Below are 17,487 nucleotides of genomic sequence, written 5' to 3' on the forward strand. Positions count from 1 at the left end.
TACTGAGAAATCAGCGAGTGAGACCCAGATGTGATTTAAGACGTGGATTTTATTAGCACACAGCTGCCAGGGGTATGCACATCCAAATCAAGCAGCCCCAATCAGGGGTCGAGGTGGGGTTTATATGGAAAAAAGCATGGGAAAGAAATGCCAGGAATACTGATGAGGTAATCCAAAGGTGCAGGTGTCTTTGGGGGCTATGGATGGGAAAGTACAGGGAGTATATACCGGACAGGGAGGGGGATGGATCTTTGGAGTCTGGCAGGAGGAAGAGTTCTTGGGCTGGTCAAGGACACCCCTCTCCCTCTGTCCTGATTAGAGAATGCTCTGCAGCAAGGGAAAGCTTTCTCACAACACAACACAGGAACTTACTGAGGAATTGGGAGGCTTCCAGAGACATGATCTGAGGGCTGGGGCCTGAGCAGCCCAGCTCTGTGTAGCTGTACCAGGGAGAGAGATAAGGGTCATGCTGAGGCCCATGCATGAATAACTGCTAGGCACAGTGTCCTTGGGCTGGGGAGTGGTTGTCAGAGACAGTGTTTCTGAGACTAGGGAGAAACTGGGGCACAAGTACAAGCACAAGCACCCAAGCACCCCATCATTACGGGTCAGAGATCACACAAACCAGACCAGGTGTCCTGGTCTCTGGTATAAACTTAATTATCTAAGGCAATTATATTGCAAGCTTTCTTATCCATTTGCGTTGGAGGTACCGGCTATGCTGAGCTATGCCGAGCTATGCCAGAGTACATTTCACTATTGTTTGGATTTAGGAGGAAAGAGGTCTGGGGCAAGATTAAGCACCAACTTTTGCTTTCCATGGCTTAAAGGGCCCTACTACCTAAATGGCAAAATAATGTTCTGCATTACAATTCCCATCAGTCAACAGCTACATTACCCTGCTCAATTTTCTTTGCTTGTTTCAGAGATTACTAGCGATCAAAGACTTTTGTCCCAGTAAGATTGGAGATTCAAAAACAAAAACAAAAAACTGCCTGACAGAAAACAGAGGAGAGATTAAGTGGCTCATTAATTCCATAACTGTTTATGACTCTCAACAACTTCATGTTCTCGGTGGAAGACGTTCAAGGCCTCCACACTCAGTATCATTCATGTTTCCATACCCAACACAAGGTACAAATGAAGAATGCTTAATTTCTCCTTAAAGACAGCCTTGAAGAGTTTGGTGGCCTAAACCGACCATCAATCTGAAGATGCATTAGTATAAATTAAATTACCTATGCCAAGAGAGGCATTAAAGAACAAAGACTGAAGGCTTTTATCTCAACAACCTTGTGAGGTTGACAGATAGATAATGAAAATATTATTAAAAGAGAAAGTATCATGTAAAAGCTGTTTCATTTGAATAATACTAACCTAATGATGAAAGAACTGGAGAGTAATTGCAGATAAGAAATCAGGTGCTTTTTAAGATAAATCACTGTCTATATACTAAAAGGCTTAGATGGGAAAATTTCAGCCCCAGAAGCATTAGATATGCCAGTTAATAAGCAAATTGACTCAGATTATAAAGGAGGCAAAATTGGAAGTACTAAAGGCATACCATACAGATGCCATGGAGCACTGAACAGAAATAGACTAGTGGTGAGAAAGGTTGTGTCCAAAGACGTCCTAAAAAACCCCAACAACAAAAAAACCCAGACATGCAAATTATAAAATCGTAAGTACTTAATAAATATCTGTTGATTGATTGTACAGCACGTAAAGGCCCTGGTTAGCATCTGGTCAAAAGCTGCCACTAATTCAACAACCATTTAAAAAAAACAAAAGCATTCACCATACACCGTATGAGGGCAACACAGAGTCTGCTGGCATTTCTAGTTTACTATAGGGGTGAGGAGGTTGGGCAAGTCACAGAAGTCTGATTCACACTGTCACAAAAACTCCAAGTGATAAGCATGAGACTGACTCTGGGTACTGTGAGGGAGGGGAGGAGATGATAAGCAACTCAATACAAAGTTGCCTGGTTAGAAACTAACTCTTCAGAGACCAAGCACAGAAGGCATCACTCCCCCTATAACTCGAAAAGCAACTGAAGTAACAGCCAAAAGCCACATGATAGCTGGCCTTCACTATTTCAAACATGGTTACTTGGTATTTGAAACCACCTATTGCAGTCACTTCCTTTTTGTCATTTTTGGACAAGAGATAAAGGTATTCAACTGTGGTATCGCTTGTAAGATTACTGAAAACATTTGCAGAAAAAAAGCTAAAGTCAAATTCCAGCAAAGGTTTGATTTCACCTGAAGAGGTTACTCTGTCATTGAAACTTTTAAGGCTGAACACATGCCACTCTTTTCACAAATTAATACACAATGCTGAAAGGCTTTTCATTTCAAAGGTTTAAAAGAATTACCAAAATATATTTGTTGCTCTATTTTATAACTATCAATCAGAAATCTCTCCTGAAAGTTTATTTTCCATAGAATATCTCTTGACATCTGTACTCATAAGGTTACTAATTATCAATCAAGGTTATTAACAAGTTGAAAGGTAAAAGTCAAAGCAAACATCAGCCTCTTCATGCACAAGTAACAAAAAAGCTTGTTGATTCTTGGCCAAACCTGACACATGCTTCCTTCTCTTCTGTAGCTGACACCCCAATTTATATGGTATGAGTCATTAAAAAGACACCAACAAAAAATATTTAAAAGGTCTGGGGGTTAGAATACTGACTAGAGGGAAAATAGCAAATAAGCAGCAAGAGATTCTTGCAAATAGCAAGAGAATTTGAAGCAAAGTCTTTCTGATCAAGATCTCACTTGTAAGATACAAAGGTTGAAGAACTGAATCAAATTCGTTAGAATAAAAACCATTATCCAATTGATAAATAATCAAAGGACACATATAGGTAGTTTTCAGAGGAAAAAAGCTAAGCTATTAACAGCCATATAAAAAATGCTCTCAGCTGCTAATAATTAGGTAAATGCAAATTAAAACAACTCCAAGGTATTATATCACACTCATCAGATTGGCTAATTTGACAAAAATGGAAAATGGCAAATGCTGCAGGAACTGTGGAAAAATAGGTACACCGCTGCTGTAACTGTGAACTAGTCCAACTATTCTGGAAAGCAATATGGAACTATGCCCCCAAAGCTATTAAACTGTGTATACCTCTGACTCAGATATAGTGCTAGTACATCTATACCCCCAAAAAAGAGCACAGAAAGAGGGAAGGGACCCTTATGTACCAAAATATTTTAGCAGCATTTTTTGGTGGCAAAAGAATTGGAAAGGAGGGGATGCTTATCAGTTGAAGAATGGCTAAACAAGTTATAGTATATGAGCGTGATGGAATACTATTGTAAGAAATGGTGAAGGAGATGGTTTCAGAAAAACCTGGGAAGATCTGTATGAATTGGTGCAGTATGAAGTAACCAGAACCAGGAGAATCATGTATACAGCAACAACAACAACAACATACTGCAAAGATGATCAATTCTGAAAGACTTAGGGCCTCTGATCAATCAAATGACTAACCACAACTCCAGAAGACTCATGCTGAAACATGCTATTCACTCCAGATGAAGAGTGGATGGACTCCGAGCGCAGATGGATGCACACTGTCTTTCTTTTTGGACATGGCTTACGCAGCAATTTGCTTTGCATGATTATACGTATTTGTAATGAGGGTTGCGATTTTTGCCTTCTCAATGCGTGAGAGAGAGGGAAGAGGGAAGGAGAGAATTCAGAACTGAAAATAAAATAAAACTGAATTAAAAGCAACTAATTCTGAACTAAAAATAAAAAGCTGAATGGTAAAATTAAAGCAAAGCCAGCCACTAAATGCTTATGTAACAAAATGAGAACAAAAAGCTTTGTTGATCCTTCACTAAACCTGATGCATGAATGTTTCTTTTCTGTTGCTAATACTCTAATTTATATGGTGTGGGTCATTAAAAAGACACCAACAAAACACACTGAAAAGGTTTAGGGTTTACTTAGTATATTGGCCACAGAAAAACATCCTTTACAGCAAGTCTCTCTGATCCAAGATATATAAACAACTGAACCAAAATTATAAGAATATGAACCATTCTGGTTCCAAAGATGAGATATAAGAAGGCAGCCCCTACCTCTCTATAGAGATGAGAGGTCTACAAGTGTGGTATACTGCACATATTTTCAGACTTTTCAATGCTTTGGTCAGTTATGTTGATTTTCTTTTAATTTTATTCTTATTTAAGTACTTGTTTTATGGAATGGTTCTCTAGGATGGAGAGGAGGAAAATTTTGGTGATGGAAAAAGCAAAAGATACTAATAAAAATTTATTTTTTAAAATAATAACTATTTTCCAAAAGATAAATCGTCAGAACATATATTCTTCAAAGGAAGAAAACCAAGCTATGAAATCATTAGAGAAATGCAAAGTAAAGCAACTCTAAGGTTCCACCTCAAACTCATCAGATTGGCAAAGACGACAAAAGAGGAAAATGACAAATGTTGGTGAGGCTGCGGGAAAACAGGCACATTAATGCACTGTGGGTGGAGCTGGGAACTGGACCAGCCATTCTGGAGAGCAATGTGAAACTGTCCAAAAAGCTATTAAACTGTGCACACCCACTAACCCAGCTATATGCCATTATTAGGTCTATTACTCTCCCCCTACTTCCTCTCCCCCTACCCCTCTGCCAAAGAGATCAAACAGAAAGGGAAAACGACCCCAGGTGGAAAACTATTTATAGCAGCTCTTTTCATAGTAGGACACAAGACACTCCAACTCCCTGGAAGTTTCTCCTTTACCTTCCTCTCTTGGCTTCTTTGGTTCCTGTAAGGCTCAGCTAATGTCTCATCTTCTGCAGAACCTCCCCGCCCCTACCTTAATCTTAGTGTCTTTCCTCTGAGATTATCTCCAATTCACCCAAATAACCTCTTTACATGGCTGTCTGCATGTTGTCTCCTCCCTTCTACTTTGAGTGCCTTGAAAGCAGGGACTGTCTTCTGCCTTTCTTTGTATCCCCAGCACTTAACACAATGCCTGGCACATGGTAAATACTTAATAAATGTTACTTCCACAGCAGCTAGGTGGCATAGTGGACAGACTACTGGATCTGGAGTCAGGGGACTTGAGTTCAAATCCAGTCTCAGACACTTACTGTGTGTCCCTGGGCACTTAACCTCTGTCTGCCTCAATCTCCTCAATCATAAAATGGAGATAATAAATACACCTATTTCTCTGGGTTGTTGTGAAGATCAAATGGGATAATATTTGTATTACGTAAACCTTAGAGCACTATAAAAATGTCAGTTATTATACCTGACTGATTTCTTGATCATCAGTTTCCTTAGGTGGACTAGATCTGAGGTCCCTTGCAGCTTTAGCACTAGTTTCCCCATGATTCTCTGAGTTTGTCATATTAATAGTTTTTTATGGTACAGTAATACTTATTATATTCACATAGCACAATTTGTTTAACCGTTCCCCAATCTAGTAAAGTTGCTACCAAAAATGCTGGTATAGATAATTTATATATATATATGGGATCTTTCCTACAATCTTTGACCTTCTTGGGGTATATACCTCACAATGGAATCTCTGGGTCATCTTTAGTCATTTTTTTTAACCTAATTCCAAATTCTCCCTACTTTTCCAAAAACAATTCCCCCAGGGTTCCACCGGAACATCTCTGGTAATGCTGTCTTAGGTTAGGAAACTTAAAATAATGGATTCTATTGCCATTATGGAGAAATGTTCTGTTGACCAATTCCATTTTCTTGCAGTCATCTCTTTGGGGGAAGAAGGGGAGGAAACATGTAGGGTAGAAAGAAAAAGAATCTGATCTAAAAATGAAGGCAACACTGCTCAACTCAAGGTATCACTGTCTTATGTTATCACCTCCATTTTTTTCTCTATGTTTTGTCTAGGTTATGCTGAGTGTTGCCAAAATCTATGCTCTGGACAACACAAAGCATTATGGGCATTCAACTAATAATGACATTATGCCTGACCAAAAATATGTCCTACTCTTCCAGAAAACTCTAGGAGTATTATTATTGATTATTTAGCTGGAGGTGGTTCACACTACTAGGTCTGTATCCTAAAGAGATCAAAGAAAAGGGGAAATGACCTACATGTACAAAAATATTTATAGCAGCTTTTTTCATGGTGGAAAAGAATTGGAAATTGAGGAAATGCCCATCAATTGGGGAATGGCTGAACAAGTCATAGTTTTTGAATTATAATGAAATACTATTGTGCTACATGAAATGATGAACAAGATGATTTCAGAAAAATTGAGAAAGACTTATATGAATTGATGCAAAGGGAAGAAAGCAAAACCAGATCACAGTACTCAGTAACAGCAATATTGTTAAGGATGATCACTTGTGACTTAGCCAGCCACTCTGATAAAAACAATGATCCAAGACAATTCCAAAGGACTTGTGATGAAAAGTGCTATCCCATCTCCAGAGAAAGAACTGATAACTCTAAGGGCAGGCTAAAACATTTTTTTAAACTCTTTTTTTCATGTTTTCTGTTGCAACATGGCTAATATGGAAATATGCTTTATATTTGTAAGTATAAGCAATATCATACTTCTTGCCTTCTCAAGGGGTGGGGGAGAGGTAGGAGGGAGGGAGAGAATTTGGAACTCAAAATTTTTTAAAATGAATATTAAAAATTTTATATGTTATTGAGAAATATTTAACGAGCTAAATAAAAATGTTTTTTAAAAAAGGAAATAAAGGTAGTTACAACATGAGACTTTGCCTTAACTGCATCTATAAAATTAAATTCCTAAGCTTCTTCCCTAAAACATCCATTCAGCACTCTTTTGTGTGCTTCCTTACCATCTTAAGAGGAAATACTTACCACTTTTAAACTTGTTTCTTTTTTTTTTCTAAATTTTGTTTTGTTTTTAGGCAACTGGGGTTAAGTGACTTGCCCAGGGTCACACAGCTAGTGAGTGTCAAGTGTTTGGTCTGAGGCTAGATTTGAACTCAGGTCCTCCTGATTTCAAGGCCAGTGCTCTATCCACTGAGCCACCTAGACACCCCTAAACTTGTTTCTTTGCAAAAGACATATACTATCTCTAGTTATTCAGACATGGAAAAATAAACATCTTTAGAAAATTTTTGCCCTCTATGCCACAATGAAGCATCTGTTATACATAAACACAAAGAGAAAAAAGCTATTTATATCAGCTCTGCGTATGTTCCAATGGGTACTTTGTACTATAAATGTCAGAGGATCAGTGACTTTTAGTATTACAAGGGATCTCAGAAGTCAGCTAACGAAATTCAGACTACCCCTTCCAAGCTGCTATAGTTATTCAATTAGCTGGCTGATCTCTCAATTTGGAGACTAAATTTAAACTCTTCTAGTGATGGGGAACTGACCATTTACCTATATTCCACTGTTATAGGAGGCATAAATATTTATTAAGAGCCTGCTATTAGCAAAGTACAGTGCTGAATACAAGATCATCTCTGACTTCAAAGAGCTTTATTATCATTTAATAATTTGGACGTTTCTCCTCATATTTAACAGAAATTATCAATCCTTTACGGTTTACTTATTGATTCTAGTGCAGTCCCCTAAGTGGAATAAATTTTAATATTATTTCTTTCCAAGTCTAGAGGTGACAGCAGGGTGCTTTTAGCCATTTTTATGGTTTAGATACCAGCAAAACTGTATACTTTATTTTCTATGTTAAAAGATGAAGTTAAAGAAGTCATTAATTTTGGCAAATATCAAGATAACCCAAATTTACCCGTTACAAAAAGTGGTTTCCATGCCCATCAACTGGGGAATGGCCAAGCAACTTGTGGTATATGAATGTAATGGAATACTATTGTGCTATAAGAAATGATGAACACGCTGACTTCAGAAAAACCTGGAAAGGCTTGTACGGTCTGATGCTGAGTGAAATGAGCAGAACCAAGAGAACATGGTACACGATAATAGCCACGCTGTGCGATGACTAATATTGATAAACTTAACCCTTCCCAGCAATACAAGGATCTAAGACAGCTCCAGAGGCCTCATGATGGAGAATGCTATCCACGTCCAAAGAAAGAACTATGAGAGTTGAATTGCTATTTTTTTTCTCTTCTGTTGAGTTTTGTTTCATCTTTCTGATGATTCCTCCTATTGGTTTTAATTTTTACTTACAACATCACTAATGTGAAAATATGTTTAACAGGAATGTGTATGTACAGCCTATATCAGGTTGTGTGCTGTCTTGGGGAGGGTGGTGTGGAGGAAGGGGGAGAAAAATTTTCAACTCAAAAGCATATGGAAGTGATTATTGATAAATCAAAATAAATTAATTTTAAAATTTTTAAAAAATTAAAAAAACCAAAAAGTGGTTTCCAGTTCTCTGTGCTATATGAGCTTAACATTTTCCAAATACTCCCAATGAAATTCTAAGAATAATATTTTTGGGAAAAAAAATTAAAGGTTTTTATTAAATTTAAAGAGACATGTAACTGAAGGTAAAAAAATGTATCATATAGAGCTTTGCATGTTTTACCTAGTTCTAAAGAGGGTTTAAGTAAGCCTGTGACCAGGATTTAATCTTTATAAGAATTGTAATAAATTTTTAAGACTGTGACATTATTCTTTTCTTTTCAGGCAATTGGGGTTAAGTGACTTGCCCAGGGTCACACAGCTAGTCAGTGTTAAATGTTGGTCTGAGGCCATATTTGAACTCAGATCCTCCTGACTTCAGGGCCGGTGCTCTATCCACTGAGCCACCTAGCTGCCCCAGACTGTGACATTATTGATGTCTACTATTAGAATTGATACTCGAGACAGCTACATGGCACAGTGGATGGAGTGCTGGGCCTGGAGTCAGGAAAACTTGGGCTCAGGTCCAGCCTAGGACACATACTATCTGTGTGACCCTGGGCAGGTCACTCTGCCCTTTTTGCCACAGTTTCCTCATCTATGGAGTGGGTTGGAAAAAGAAATGGCAATTTTTTAAAATTAAAAACACTTTGTTTCAATGGGGCCATACTTCCTCCCTGCAGTGGTTCAGAAGTCCCTTCTCCCTTGAAAATGACATGCCATGGGCCATCTCTTTTTCCAAAATGACTGTATCCAAGTTTTTCAAGTGTTCACTGTCACCACCACCACTGCCATCCTTAAAACTTCTTTTACCTCAAATAAAATAATCCTTTACACTTTGCAAAGGGGATAATACAAAGAATCCTTTTGGTTTCTGGCCCTTTCCTTAAATTAGGGGTGGGGAACCTGCAGTTTCAAGGCCACATGTGGCCCTCTAGGTCCTCAAGTGACTGAATCCAAACTTCACAGAACAAATCCCCTTAATAAAAGGATTTGTTCTTTAAAACTTGGACTCAGTCAAAAGGCCACACCCAAGGGCCTAGAAGGCCACATGTGGCCCAGAGGCCCCAGGTTCCCCACACCTGTGGCTTAAATCATTATCTTGTTTGGAGCAGGAATACCAGTAGCCCTATCTAACAGAGAGATCCTATCCCTGGCCCAGCGTGGGAAAGTATTCTTCCATCCTAGTTAAGTGAATGCTTTTTGACACATTGCTCTGGCAAACCAGAGACTACCCTTTACAAATGGCTAGCTACAGTCATTCCATTCAGGGTAGTACATCTAATAATTAAAGATAAACAACGACTGAAGAGCTGCAAAATAGTGGTTAAACTGCCAATTAACATTCCAAAGGAAAATAAGGCCGTATATTGCTTGGAACTCAAACCGTACATTCTGTTTTGGTTTAGCAAAAGTCCATCATTACTGTTCACATTTTTCCTCTCAAATTAAAAGCAGTAGCCTGAGTTTGAAAAAAAAAGATCTATGATGAGATGACTGAGTTCTAAAGATGTCCTCTTAAAGTAAACAACAGCTGTCATTTATATAGAACTATTAAACATTTATTAAGCAACTGCTATGTGCTAAACACTCTGCTAGGTTCTGGGAATATAAAGATGAAATAGTGCCTGCCCTCAAGTACATTACATTCTGTTAGGGAAGACAACACATACACATATAAGAGTACATTAAATACAATTGTTAGGGTCAGGGGAGAAGAGAGGCAATAGCAACTTTAGCAACTTAGGTCAAGGGATGACAGGAAAGGCCACATAAAGGAAGTGAAACTAAGGGATCTTAGAAGTGAAGGTGGGACCAATTAGGAGGCTACTGCAATAACCCAAGTAAAATGCGATAACTATGGATGGCAGCCATGTAAGTAGAAAAGGGGAAAGATGTGATGTTGTCAAGATAGAATCAAATTAACAAAGATTTGACAACTGGATGTATGGAGGGAGAGGGAGAGGGAGAGAGAGAAAGAGGGAGAGAGGGAGGGAGGGAGAGAGGGAGGGAGGAGGGGGGAGAGAGAGAGAGAGAGAGAGGAGAGAGAGAGAGAGAGAGAGAGAGAGAGAGAAGTCAAGCATATACTGAGATTCTGAACCTTAGTGACTAGAAGGATAGTGGTACCTTTGACAGAAATAAGTTCAGAAAAGGGTACCGGGGCAGCTAGGTGGCACAGTGAATAGAGCTCTGGCCTTGGAATCAAGAGGACCTGAGTTCAAATCTGGCCTCAGACACTTGAAACTTACTAGCTGTGTGACCTTGCACAAGTCACTTAACCTTGACTGCCTCACAAAAACAAAACAAATAAATAACTCATGGCAGAAAAGGGATAGGTTTGAAGAGAAAGATGAGTTATGCTTTGGATATGCTAATTGTGAGATGCCTATGGGGCATCCCATTTGAAATACCCAACAGACTAATTTGTGACTGGAATGTGGCAGACTATAATCTGATTTATAAATCTAGGAGTCATTTGCATAGAGATGATAATTAAATCCATGGGAACTAATGAGGTCACCAAGTAAGAACATCTAGAGAAGAGAACATCCAGGATAGAGGCTTGGGGTATACCTACAGTTAGGGAGTATAACAGGAATGAGGATCCATTAAAGGAGAGCCAAGAAAGAGCAGTATTATGAAAACCCAAAGAGTTCTTAGCCCTTCTAAGGAAAACTTTGTTCACAAAACACTTTACTTTCATTATCTCTTTTGATTCTCATAATAACAGTATTAGGAAAGGACTACTGGCATTACACATTTTATAGCTATAGAAACCAAGTCTCAGAGAGACTGACTTACTAAATCACATAACTAGCAAATATTTGAAGTTGGAAACCAATGCAGAAAGTTCCTAACTCCAAGTCTAAAATTCTTTGCTTCTCATTTCTCTATTGTTTGCAAACAGCTTAGTTTTCAGCTTTTCTAATATATTCTACCCTTGGCGACTCAATATTTATGGGGTTGTCACCCCTTTCGTAGGGTCACAGCTCTAGACGTGGAAGGGGCTTTGCAGGCCCTCCATCTAGTTCAACCCTCATTTTACAGATGAAAAAACTGAGACCCAGGGGAGACAGGTGACTTGCCCAAGGTCACAAGGGTAGGATTTAGAGGGGAGATGTGAACTGTGGCCCTTTGTCACTAGGGCTAGCACTTTTTCTGTTAGAGCATGCAACCTGCCCTTGAGCAGAACATCCATGCATTCCTTCTATTTCTCAGAAGAAATATCAAACAGGTTTTCAAACCAAGTCTCACTTGTGTAAGGAAGAAAAGAAATGTCAAAATATAAATAAAAAACAGGTGACAGATGTTTGGAGGAAGTGCACTGGTCTTTTTAATAGAGAAAGTCTTTAGGGAAATCCTAAGGTTACAGATTAACAATAATATCTTGTTCCCCAGTTAGCAAAAGCAAAAGCACTTTGTTAATGGATAAAAAGGTCACCTACTAGCTACAGCTCCAAATTGGCTGACTTTAAAAGTAATTATTAATTATCTAAGTAGGGCTTGGGTAAGGTCTTGACATCATCTTTAGATATTAGGTTTCATTCAGCTACTAACTCTTGCCCTGCCAAATGTCACTGTTAGTTGGATTACTATTCTAAGAAAAGGCACACAATTACTTCCAGCGGCATGAATAGGGTGAAACAGAGGGAAATGGGATTAGAGATGACGACCCATGAGAGGAAAAAGACAAGAACAGGAACAACAGAAACAGGAACTGTTTAAAAATACATACCTGTCTGAAACAATTTTAATGAAGCCAGTCCTAAGGCAGGGGAGATGAACAGGTCAACTGTTTGATGGTTTCCCCTCCATTTCAGGCTTATTGTTAAAGCTCTAAATAGTATGATATAATATTTCACAGAATCTCATAAAAATGTCAGGTTCTAAAGCTGATTGTCTTCTGTACAAATGTCTTAAGTTAGGCTATTCCACTCTTTGATCTGTTTGTTAACTTCAATTAAATCAATTCAATTCAACAAACATTTATCAACCACCTACTCAGTGTAATACATGGTGCTAGGCCTTGGGAATACAAACACAAAAAATGAAAGAGGCCTTGCCCTGAAGGAGTTTAAATTCTAACCTATCTTAAGCTATGTCCCTTGGCCAAGTCCCTACACTTCGGTGAGTTTGTCTCTTGCTCTGTCAAACAGAAATAATAATCCTTGTTCTGCTTTCCCCACAGGGATATTATGGGGAAAGCACTTTAGACCAGCAAAATTTAATATCATTAATAATAATAACTAACATTTACACAACATGCCAAGCATCATGCTAAGAGCTTCACAATTATTATCTCATTTGAGCTTCACAACAACCTAAGAGGTGGGTGCTATTATTATCCTATTTTACTGACTAGTAAAACTGAGTCAAAGAACGATGGTCACATAGCTAGTAGGTGTCAGAGGGCTGGATTTTTAATTCAGGAGAGATTATGGGCCTTGTGAATAGTTTCGTGACCCAAAGAACAAACAAAAAAATCACCAGGAAAAATAAGGCATTTCCCCCTTCTTTTTCTCCCTGAGAAATTCCCTCCCCCATTACCAATACCCTAAACCACTTTCTTCTCTCAGCTCCAAAGTCACATCCACGTTTATTAAGCTGATCACTATAATGACAACTTACAAAACCAAACTACTTAATAGTAAAAAGAACAATAACAACAACACAACCCCCCCCCCAAAGAAAATAACCAGGTAGGTTGGGTTGTTGTTGTCTGTCCTTCATTCTCAAAAAGGACCATGACATCAGGGAAGTGATGCCATGACATGCAAGTGAACTGGATTTAAGTGAGAGGGCTGTGCAAAGTCACCAGCCTCAACTTCTTCTTCTCCAGAGCCATCTGGTTCCAGTGGTAAGATATAGATCAAGACAACTAGAGATGGCCCTGGATGCAGTGAACCTTGGTGACCAGAAGGACAGTGGTACCTCTGACAGAAATAAGTTCAGAAAAGGGGTCCGTTTGAAGAGAAAGATGAGTTATGCTTTGGATATGCTAATTGTGAGATGCCTGTGGGGCATTTTATTTGAAATATCCGACAAGCTCATTTGTGACTGATACTTAGGAGACCATAATTTGATATATAAATCTAGGAATCATTTGCATAGAGATGATAATGAAATCCATGGGAGCTAATGAGGTCACCAAGTAAGAGTCTAGAGAAAGAAGATCCAGGGCATAGTCTTGGGATGTACCTACAGTTAGGCAGTGTAACATGAATGAGCATCCATTAAAGGAGAACCAAGAAAGAACAGTATTATGAAAACCCAGAGTTCTTTGTTGCATACCTAGGCCTTTTAAAGCTAGTCGTTAAAAGTTCTCAGTTTGAATGAGGCAACACCCATTCAGTGATTAAGGCTAAGAAGTGAGGCAAAGAATGGCTCTTTTACCTAGTTAGGTTGGGACGTTAGTAGCCCGACATAGTGAAAACAAATAAAAAACCTCCTTCTTTAGTTCAACTGAAAATGCTTAGAAAGATTATTTCCTTCAATCTAAAATCCTTTCTAGACTTTTTCCTTTAGGAAAGTGGGTAGAGGCTCAAGAACAATAAGGTTCCAGGAAATGGATTGTGGGTGGAAAACAAACTTAGGACAAAAAATAGCTCTAGTCCAATTAAGATCATGACTTTCTCAGTCTCCAAGAGGGTATGTATAATGGCCCACTTAGGGGAAGTACCTTCTCAATTCAACAAGAATTAAGAGACTGATCACAAGGACAAAAAAGTCCTTTCAATCCTTGAGGAGAATGGGTAAAAGGAAGGAAGGGAGTAGTTGTAGTTGAAGATTAAGTAACTTGTTCTGGAATGTTGATTCCAAATCCATATTTTAATATAATATGACCCTTTCTTTGGAGATTCCTAAAAGGTTACCTCAAATTTTCTTGGGGTAGAGATGTCTGAATGTGGGATGATGTCAACTTGGACATTATTCTCTAAACTATAAATGCTTGGATTTGATGTTAAATCAATAAAAAAAAGTTTTTGTCAGACTTGCTCTAAAATGCAAAGTAGAATACTAATATTTTTCCTTCACCAAGCCTTTTGACTATATACATTTAGTTAGATCTGGGACTATAACCCATGTTTCCTGAGTCTTAGCCCAGTGCTTTTTCTACCCCAAAATATATCACTTTCCTTCTACATCAAATGCTTTTATTATAGGGATTAAGGGAAAATCCATCTTTCAAATGAGGTGTAAAGTTTAATGTGCTGTTATCTTAACGTAAGCAAAGTTCTTTTCACTTACTCATGAGTCACTACGCAGTAACTATCTAAGACTATTTTTACTTGGTACACTTTCATCCCTTATCTTAAAGTCTTTTAAAATAAGAAAAGTCATAGATGCCTATGTAAAGTACAAAGAATGAAGATGTTTCACTAGAGACACTTTTACATGGAATAAGTTATTTGATTTACTTAGAAAGGAGCTTGAATGCTTGAATTAATTAAACCTCCTATTCCAAATTTTAAGACATATTATTCTTCCTACTACTCCATCTTCACTTATTTTTATTTTAAATCAAAATTAGTCTTCTTCATCCCTGTCTTAACTATTAGGAAAAGGGGGGGGGAGTGGTGGGAAGAAGAGAAGATTCTTAAAAGAATGCAACATATTCTACTAGAGTGAAAAGATTTCTCTCTACAAGCATCTCAAAATCAGCAAATACTTTTTGCTACCAATACCAATGTCTTTGAAGAAGAGGAGTTGATAAAGATTTAACTCACTGCAAAGAGCTGTCAGGTTTTTTTTCAAATCTTTAACATAAATATTTGCTATAAAACAAGGCTCATAAAACTAGTAGAACACTTAAAACCAGTTGCAACCAGACCAAACCCTCAGAAAGAGCACATGATCCAATTATCTCGGTAAACATCCAAACCTTCCCTTTAGTAGCTCAAAGAGTTCAAATCAATTTTATAACCAAATTCAGGAGTGGGGAACCCGCAGCTTCGAGGTCCAAGCGGCCCTCCAAGGTCACTTAGTGGCCCTTAGATTGAATCTGAATTTTACTTGGACTCTGGCAAAAGGCCACACTCAAGGACTGAGAGGGCCACTCGTGGCTCGAGGCCGCCGGTTCCCCACCCCTGAATGCTATACAGCCCAGTGGATCTAGCTTTGGGTTGGCCAAAAAGTTGCAGCAGTAGATATGAATCTAGCTAGGGTAAAATTACAGAAAGAGGGGAGGGGGCAGGGAATAAACCTTTCCTACAGAAGTTACTTCCTACTTATGGAAAGAACACGAGTGACCAAAGATAATATACAACTCTTAAAACGGACCTAGGACGCAAAATGCAAGGAAATAACATTTTTTTAAACGAAGAGATAACGACCACCCCAGGAAATGGAGGGCAGTCCCATGCAGAATTGAGAGCAAAAGGGTTGGGGTCCGCCACTGCGAGGGTGCACGGGGAGGGTGAAGCGCTGAGTTCCTACGGGAGGTCCCCTGGGAGTGGGGAAGGAACCCCCCTCAACTCCCATTTCTTCTTTTTGCCACCCCATCTCTCCATCCCCTCTGAGTCTGGCAGAGTTTTAAAGGAGGGACAGGCGCAGGAAGCTGCAGAGAGTTAAAGAGCCGGTCTTGGAGAGGCTCCAGGTGGGAGCCGACGGAGCGTCCACGCCCCAACCGGACCCGGGCGCCGGGATTGCTCCCCCGTTCGGGGGGCACCTGGGAGGATGTAACCTTAGGGACTCGGGGGGGCGAGGCGAGGGGAACAGTAGGACACCGGGACGCTGGGAGAGGGGGGGAGAGCAAGGAGACACTCGGGAACCTCGGGAGGGAAAGGAGAAGGGACACCTGCACGGGGATTGGGGCAGGGGGCGAAGGGGGGGGTCTAAGGCCGCAGCAGCAGAGTAAGGGCGAGAGAAGTGTCGCTGGCTCACTCACCTGTAGCCAGCTCTAGCCTGCCAGTCAGTGCGCCCGAGACCCAAGCCGGTGCAGATCGCTCCTCCGCCCCTCCCGGCTCACGTCACTTCCGCCCCCGGAGCCCCGCCCTTCAGAAAAAAGAGGGAATACGCGGTGGGCCACGCGTGCCCGGCAGGTCTCCGGGCACTGCTTAGCAACTGTTACTACGCGGCACCTTTGTGGCTCGCGCGCGACGCCCTCCACCCCCTCCAAGCGTCGTTCTCGGGGCGCTGCTGTGGGCGTGGCCTCGCCCCTGTCCCTCCCAGGGGTGGGTCCAGGGCCAAGCCAGGGCGTTTTCCCTTCTCTTTCTAGCTACTGCCCCCCTCGACAGGTGGAACGGGCTGAGGTCACGGGAAGGGCAACGGGAGGAGGTGGTGGCTTCTGGAAACCAGGCCTGAGACTACAGCAAACATCCAAAGCCAGGAGCACCTGGTCTCCAACGCTTACCACCTTTGTCAATATGGGCAAGTTTCCTCCCTTCTCTGGATCCCAGTTTCCTCCACTGTCCAAGAACGGGGTTGCATGAAATGATTCCCGGGTTGCTTTCCAGCTCAAAAATACCGTGAACAAAGAGTCAGGACACAGTTTCCCACCCTATTGCGAGATACCAAAGGTCTTGGCTCAAGACAGGGAGAATGACGTAGTGGAAAGAGCTCTGACATTGGAGTCAGGAGAGCCTTCTCTTTGGCACCTGTGACCTTGTGGGCTCCTTTCCCCTTCCCTGGGCCTCAGTTTGCTCTTTGTGAAAAGAGGGGGTTGAAAAGAGCACTGGAATTGGGGCTCAGATGACCTGGGTTCAGTTCCAAACTCTTCTGCTTAAATAGGTCTTCCTGCCAGGTCCAGCCCTTTATTCACTATGCTATGCAGTGTCCTCTTCTTTCAAATGATGGTTTGGACTAGATGACAGCTGAACTCCCATCCAGCCCTTGTTTCTGACTATAATTCTGTCCTGGTGCTTGGCAAATGGAAAATCAAGGAAATAGTCTTCTCTCTCCCTTGATTTTGAGGGTATCCAGGGCTAAAACAAGTAGAGTTTTTAAGGATATTGTTAGGCTGTTCCCCAAAACAGTTCCATGTTATCCCACCCCTGTCCTAGACTCTTATTTTTCTCAGGCCTGGATTAGTGAAATTAAATTGGTTTTTTAGTCATGTCTGACTCCTAGTGACCCTATTTAGGGTTTTCTTGGCATAGATACTGGAGTGGTTTGTCATTTCCTTCTCCAGCTCATTTTACAGATGAGGAAACTGAGGTAAACAGGGTTA

General features: G+C 40.2%; 1 protein-coding gene across 1 annotated transcript in view; it reads right to left on the reverse strand.

Moving 5' to 3' along the window:
- The window catches only part of FAM234A (family with sequence similarity 234 member A), a 61,183-nt gene extending 44,794 nt beyond the window's left edge, over window positions 1–16,389 (reverse strand). The window contains exon 1 of the mRNA XM_021006557.2: window positions 16,207–16,389. The gene's annotated coding sequence lies outside the window, so the exon portion shown is untranslated. The remainder of the gene's footprint in view (window positions 1–16,206) is intronic.
- Window positions 16,390–17,487: the final 1,098 nt, after the last annotated feature.

Source organism: Phascolarctos cinereus, unplaced genomic scaffold (assembly GCF_003287225.1).
Source record: "Phascolarctos cinereus isolate Bilbo 61053 unplaced genomic scaffold, phaCin_HiC Scaffold_4;HRSCAF=312, whole genome shotgun sequence".
NCBI lineage: Eukaryota > Metazoa > Chordata > Mammalia > Diprotodontia > Phascolarctidae > Phascolarctos > Phascolarctos cinereus.